Source organism: Triticum urartu, chromosome 3A (genome assembly GCF_056163025.1).
Source record: "Triticum urartu cultivar PI428250 chromosome 3A, HENAU_Tu73, whole genome shotgun sequence".
Classification (NCBI taxonomy): Eukaryota; Viridiplantae; Streptophyta; class Magnoliopsida; order Poales; family Poaceae; genus Triticum; species Triticum urartu.
Genome location: NC_141875.1, coordinates 739608506 through 739615413, shown reverse-complemented (window position 1 = coordinate 739615413; position 6908 = coordinate 739608506). Strand labels below are relative to the sequence as shown.

The 6908-nt window shown below is 47.2% G+C and overlaps 1 pseudogene; it reads right to left on the bottom strand.

Annotated features, from left to right (window-relative positions):
- Nucleotides 1-1952: 1952 nt before the first annotated feature.
- LOC125531102 (4-coumarate--CoA ligase-like 5 pseudogene) lies at nt 1953-3094 on the bottom strand (annotated as a pseudogene).
- Between the last annotated feature and the right edge of the window lie 3814 nt (nt 3095-6908).

Below are 6908 nucleotides of genomic sequence, written 5' to 3'. Positions count from 1 at the left end.
TAACCGGTGCTCTGAATGTGCAGAAGGTTGTCATTGGAACTGAAATGTGGCAGGATGGTCCTTCGAGATCTCCACATACGGCAGGCGGGTTTTTGCAAAGTGGGCAATCCATGGCCTACATGTTAAGAAACGAAAAATAAGCAATTATATTGAAAAATAGCTGTTAAAAACATGTCCATATTTCTGCCATGAATAATAACAAATGTTTATACTACGCCAATAGTTTCCATAAACGTATATGGGTGATATTGAACGCCCGATCACATCAGTTTTAGGTATGCCTGCATGTTCCAGGTCATCGAATATCACAACAAGTATATGGTGTGAGAAATTTTAAAAAAAAATCTCAGGTGTCTGAAACTTATGTTTGGATGTAGCCGCACATATCATCTGGAACAAACATTCATTATGCACAGATGAATGTTTCTTGAAAACATCATGATTTTTGAGTGATGCAAATACAATAAGATATGTCCAGATTATGCTTAATCTGGGAATACAAATACCACGGCGAGCCACGCCTTTTTGTATCTAGGTTTTTGAGTGGGTATAAATAAATCATATTATGGCCGGAGTATCAAAATATAAAAGCATCTAGATGTGCTCTAGTTATTGCACATCTAAGTGAGTGAGTTAAGCATAGAGAGAAAGAGAAAAAAGAAAAAGAAAATATCTACACGAATCTTAACATAAAATCAATGACATAGAACTTAGATGTGCAATACTTATAGCACATCTAGATGTGCTTTAGCAAAACTGAATATAAAAATATAGTAACTGTCGGGCACCATGGATGAGATGGGTATGGCATGTTCTGCCGAACTGCGACATTCAGCAATAATACGCCTGGAACCGGGGGGAAAAGATATATTCATGCATAAGTTTATGAAATGAATCAGGCCAAATAAGCGTCGAATCGTAAATCCAGCGCTCTACACCAACGCCCCTCACACCATTTTTTCCTTCCTCGCTCGTGCTAATAAATCTAAGGTTCAGAAACTATCACACAGACATGGAAACTACCGGATTTCGAACGGGAAGATGACGACTGGATTTAGTTTCGGGAGGCAAAGAAATGAATCTTTCTTTCTCTGAGGAAACTATCGAATCTAGCGGAGGCATAAAGGGGACGGCGCATACCTGGGATCCGGGCGAAACGAGACCCTCGCGTTCCAGCCGCCAGTCCTGAATCAGGTTCCTCCCGCCTCCCGTCAATGGATGAAGAGGAGTTCTTTGGGGGATATGGATGGGCGGACGCTCGCGTTCTTGGGGAATAGGAGCGGGCAGACGCTCGGGCGCCCGGGGATAGATCCGCCGCCGCCCCCCCTCCATCGATCTGCCGGCTTGCTAAGAATGGATCGCCAGCAGCGGCGCGGGATCTGTGGTCTGGCACAGAACCAAGAAAGAAAAGGGGATTCAGGATCTCAATGGGAAACACAAAAACGAATAAGGCGCATCCTGGACGAGCGCTGCGAGTATTATGGCAGTATGCAGACTCGATACCTACCTATGGCCGTCCGCCGGAGAGGCTCCCGGGGCGGCGAGCAGGGCGCTGTGTGGGGAGAGAACTGATTCGTATTCTCACGGGTATGCAGTGGGGAGATATAGAAGACAAAAATGTGCAGAGCCTACCCGTGATGCTGTTACCCTACGACGAGGGTAATACGTAGGCTAAACCAGTATTCCTGTCGGACATCTCTAGGTAAACCGCGACTATTCGACCGCCAGGATAACGCGGCCCCGGCGCAGGTGCTCGAAAAATCCGCGTCCCTTTCTAGTCTGAGTGCACGGCCGAAAAAGGAAGATCACAGGATGCTCCTAGGAAGTTGTGCGCCCCATCCTTCTCCCTCCAGCAGTGCCGTTTTCGATCCGATCGATCTCTCCAGGTCCACATATGGCCCACAAAATCACAAACCGATTTTATTAGGGTTAAATCACACACGTAGATCGCCTCAGGCTTCCACACTCCACGGCTCCTCCTCCTGCCCGGCCTGCATGGAAGATTTAGTAGTATTCTGTAGCCTGGATGGAGTCTGATGCTTAACCTGAACAATCTGGACGTTGGTGAAGACAGCGGCGAAGCGCTCGGCGACCTCCCGGCCAAGGGGCGCGCCACCGACGGCGATGACGAGGAGAAAGGAGAGGTCGCGGCGGCGTGCCTCCTCGGACTTTATCATGGCCGCCAGGACGGGCCGCGCCGCGGGCAGCAGCGTGATGCGGTACCGCTCTATCACACGCAGCGCGGCACCGAAGTCGAAGCGCTCCATGAGCACGGCCATGTCCTTCATGGACATGGAGCGCAAAACCATCATGAACCCGAAGACGTGGAACAGGGGGAGTGGGAGCAGCGTGAAGGCCGGCGGAGGAGCCGCCTTTGCGCCTGCAGAGGACAGACTCTCGTACGCATCGGATCTGAGGGCGACGCACCTGACGTGCCCGGGCAGCTTGGCGGCGACCTCGGGGGCCGCGAACGCGACGACGGGCCTGAAGAGGGCAACCTGGTGCGCGTACTCCTTGGGGGTTGAGGCCGGGTTGGCGGGGGACACGACCTGTGTTTTGAATTTTGGCCGAAAAAAATGGATTTCGGCCATCTCGGCCTGGGGCGAAATCTATCTTTCGGGCTAAATTGGTCAAATTTGACAAATCTTGGTTAAATTTAGTCAAATTTTGGTGAAAATTTGGCCAAAATTTTTTAAAATGGCCGAAATTCGGCCATCTCGGCTGGGGCGAGAAAATCTCAAACCGAAAATCAAAACACAGGACACGACGTCGCCGATGGACATGAGCCCGAGTGGAGCACGGGGACCTCGAGGCCGAGGGCGCGATGACCAAGGCAACGTCCCCGAGGCAGAGGCCGAGGGAGGACCAGAGGCCGCCTGCAAGGGAGCGGGCGGAGGCGATGACGGACGTGTAGGAGACGACAATGCCTGTGGCGTCGTCGACGAGCGCAGGGTGGTCGGGGAGGCGAGGAGCAAGAAGGCGTAGGCCGCGGCCGCGGCCGTGAGCTGGAGCGAACGCTGTGGAAGGTCCGAGTGGCCGCATAGAATCCGCTGGGCGGGTCCATCCCCGCGGGCGCCGCCGCCAGTTCGGCCATTGGGAGTTTTACTTTGGTGTGGTGTTTTCGACGGAGAAAGGCGTAGAACAGGAGGAGGAGGAGTGATGTGGCTTATCCCAGTCCTCCCCGTTGCAACTGGCAGATTGCAATGGAGGCAGCGGCAGCAGCAGAGGGCGGCGGAGGGAGGTGGCGGCGGGGACGGACTAGGTTGGGGCGGTCCGACCAGGTGAGGAGGAGTGATGTGGCTTATCCCAGTCCTCCCCGTTGCAACTGGCAGATTGCAATGGAGGCAGCGGTGGCAGCAGAGGGCGGCGGAGGGAGGTGGCGGCAGGGACGGACTAGGTTGGGGCGGTCCGACCAGGTGGGGAGGGGCGCGCGGTCTGACCAGATGGGGAGGGGCAGCTGTTTTATGTGCGTAATTTGCAAAAGACCCCTTGTTTTCCTGCGTATTCAAGCGGCTGGAGATGAGGTAGCAGTCAGTGCCCACGTGGCACTAGTTGACCGCTGCCAAATCAGCGAATACATAGACCAAACAGTATAATGGACCGTATGTGAACCCCTAGGACAAGTTTAGGGATGGTATTTCGGGTATTTTGTACTATGGGGACTAAAGTGGCCATCGACGCAAGTTAAAGAACCTATAGTGAATTTTTCTCTTTAGAAAAAAAGCAACTCTAACAACTCCCTTAAAAATCTTTTTGTAAAACTAGTTTTTGGACTTTCCTTGAAAGTTAGGGGAAGTTTTCCAAAAGCAACTTTTGTCGGTTCCCCTCAACTTCCTCCTAATCATTTTTATTTTATTTTTAAGGGTTTTATCATTTAGGTCATTAATTGTGTCTCATTACTCAGTTTTGCCATCAGAATTTACAACTACTCAAAAATGCCATCGTTTCATGAGATGCTTGCTCAAAAATGCCATTAGATACCTCAAAATTTCCATCGTTCCATTAGATGTTTTCTCAAAAATGCCATTAGACAACATTATTGTCAGGTCAAACCCATTGAAAATGTTATATGACCATAATACTCCTAGACCCACATGTTAGCTTTCTCAATCTTACAATAATAAGTGTGAACCTCACTTGTTAGGAGTAAGCAAGCGAATAATTCTAAAGGAAAATATGTATGTTGTTAGGATCAAGTGGGATACACACTTTTTCGTAGTGAGATAGAGGGAGAGATGACATGTTGGTCCATGTGTATTTTGGTCATTATAATATGGTAAACAAGGTTTGAGCTGACAGTAATGATGTTTGGTGACATTAAGCAAGCGCCTAATAGAGTTGCATTTACCCCAGCGCGAGAAAGAATTAACAAAATACCTGAAGACACATTGCAAGATCATGCTGGAACTCGGTTTTAGTGTCAACTTGCATTTTGTTCTCAAAAAGCAGTTTTATTAACTCTGAATAAAGAATGCACAAACCCTCTGACTTATAATAGTCTGAGCATCAGAAACCAATTGAAAAACAGTAAAACTGAGCCACCTAGGCCCCTCCACAGCGATTTGGCTCTCTAAACCGTCCGATTAGTTCATTCAACGTTGTCGATTGTCCCGTCGTTTCACTGTGCATGCCCGACAGCCTTTTACCACTCCACCTCAAGCGTCCCGGACGGCCCAACACTAAATGGGCTGCTGCTCCGATGAACGACTTGGAGGCCCTCTAATGCACTGACGTTGGGTAGCCTGCGATCGTGAATAGACGGTTGGTGTCAGCGCAGAGGCAGGGGAGGGAGCACGCGAGGGCCGCATGCCTCTCCAGGTGATGGCGGCGGCGACGGCGACGGCCTCCTCACACCACCGCACACCTTCCCTAAAACATATACCCGACCGCCGTACACATTCCCTGAGCAGCAGCAGACCACCGCATCCTCTACTTCCTCTTGTCCTCCCATCCTCCATCACTGTTCGAACAACATCGACCCCCCGACGGAGGAAGAAGATGCCCCTCATGGTTTCCCGGTAGCTTCCTTTGATGCTAAGGTGCTCGCTGAAGGGGAAGAAAAAGAAGCGATGAAGAATAGATGGTGTGCAGACGCCGCTGGAACCCTCTGAATTAGCCCCTCCCACCACTTCCATCTGAGGCTCGGATCCAATTCTTGCAATCAACTCCAAAGGGATCTCTCTGGCGACGGCGATGTATTTCCGGTGAGCGACATCCAGTTTCTCCAGTGTGCTCACTTCAGGAAACAAACACATGAGGTACGAGCACTGTAAATCCCTTTTTCCTTGTACTTCCTCTGAACTTGAGTCAGACGAGTGTTTTTCAGGTGGTCACTACACCATGAGATACAGACTAGAGTTTTCTCTCTGATTGGGTGAATGTATTTTCTTGACTGATTCTTACGGGTCACACAATTCTTATCTGCCCGTCTATTGCTGCCAGGCCTCAGCAGTCAGCATATTATGCGCTTTTCTTAATTCTGAATTTCCAATTCTATTTGGATTGGATGCAATGAGTCATATTCAAAGACATCCTCGCATTCATTAGAACTGAAGTAGTATATACCCATGATTCAAAACAACGGTACCCGTAAACCACCTGCTAATGGTAAAAATTATTGGCAAATGGGTATGTAGTGTCAGTGTTAGTTCAGTGGACCGGTCAATCAAACCCGACCTTGAATTTGTAAATACGTTCTATCAGAAGGAAGGATCGCATTTCTATATATTCGTCCCTTGGGTGTTCAAATGCAAGTAGACACAAAATCATTGGTGTTTTACTGCTTCAGAGTGTTAGAACTGAACTTGAAGTTACGTATTCAAGCAGAGTTCTTGCTTAATTAAGCAATCATTCTTCTATCAAAATATCAAACATTCTTTCTCTATGGCTGTGGACTTGAAGCAATGTATCTCGAACCATTAAAAATATATAATTCATTTTAAATTCCCATATATCATTCAGATATTTCTAATATTATTTTTAGAATGGACGGGCGCGGCAACGCGCGCCTTGATGGACTAGTCTAGTATTATAGTTGGGGCCATGGAACTGGGAGAACTCCTGCATTAGATATCATGGTTAAGAACATTGCATGTCATGGTTAAGAACATAGACAATGATGCTACTAAATAAATAGCCATGGACAAATTATTTATGAAAAGAACGAGGACCATTGGATATCATGGTTAAGAAAATTGCAGAAGAATGATGCTACTAAATAAACATGCATAGACTAATTATTCTATGCAAAGAATGAGGCTGATCCATTCATCCCATGTATACAATATTAGTAAGAAAATATTTGGTACTTGCCTATACCATTTACTTGACTGTATCTACTCAACTGTCGATGTATATTTACTCCACTCCTTGCCCTCCCATGCAGCAAACTATTTATCAAACTCGGTCGGGGGCTTCTTCGTTAAAGCAATGATCTTCCCAATATAGCCTAGATCTTGAATATACTACACGAATTGTAGTGTAGTATTAGTGCATCTGAACCATTGCGTCACAAAAATAAATGACCAAAATTTATTTGATGTATTGTAAAAGGACTCTATAATACCAAGCAGTATGCAAACAAGGCATACTTATGTAGAAGGATAAAGGATATAATTAATCTTAATGAAAGACATCTCGTACGAGTGATGTCCAAAGGCACATAGGTTTATTCTTTGATTTCCCCGGTGGCGGTCTTCACTTGGCCAACGGTTTACACAACGTGGCACATGCATTAATTTGATAATACAATAAAATCGGACTTGTTTCACTAGTATAAACACAAAGACAACCAATATCACGAGCCCGTGGGAACTTCATTCCTAAATAAATATAGTGCATCACCAATCCTGGAAGTGAATCTGGGATTTAGCCATGTGCTTAGACCCAATATACCTGTCTTAAAGATA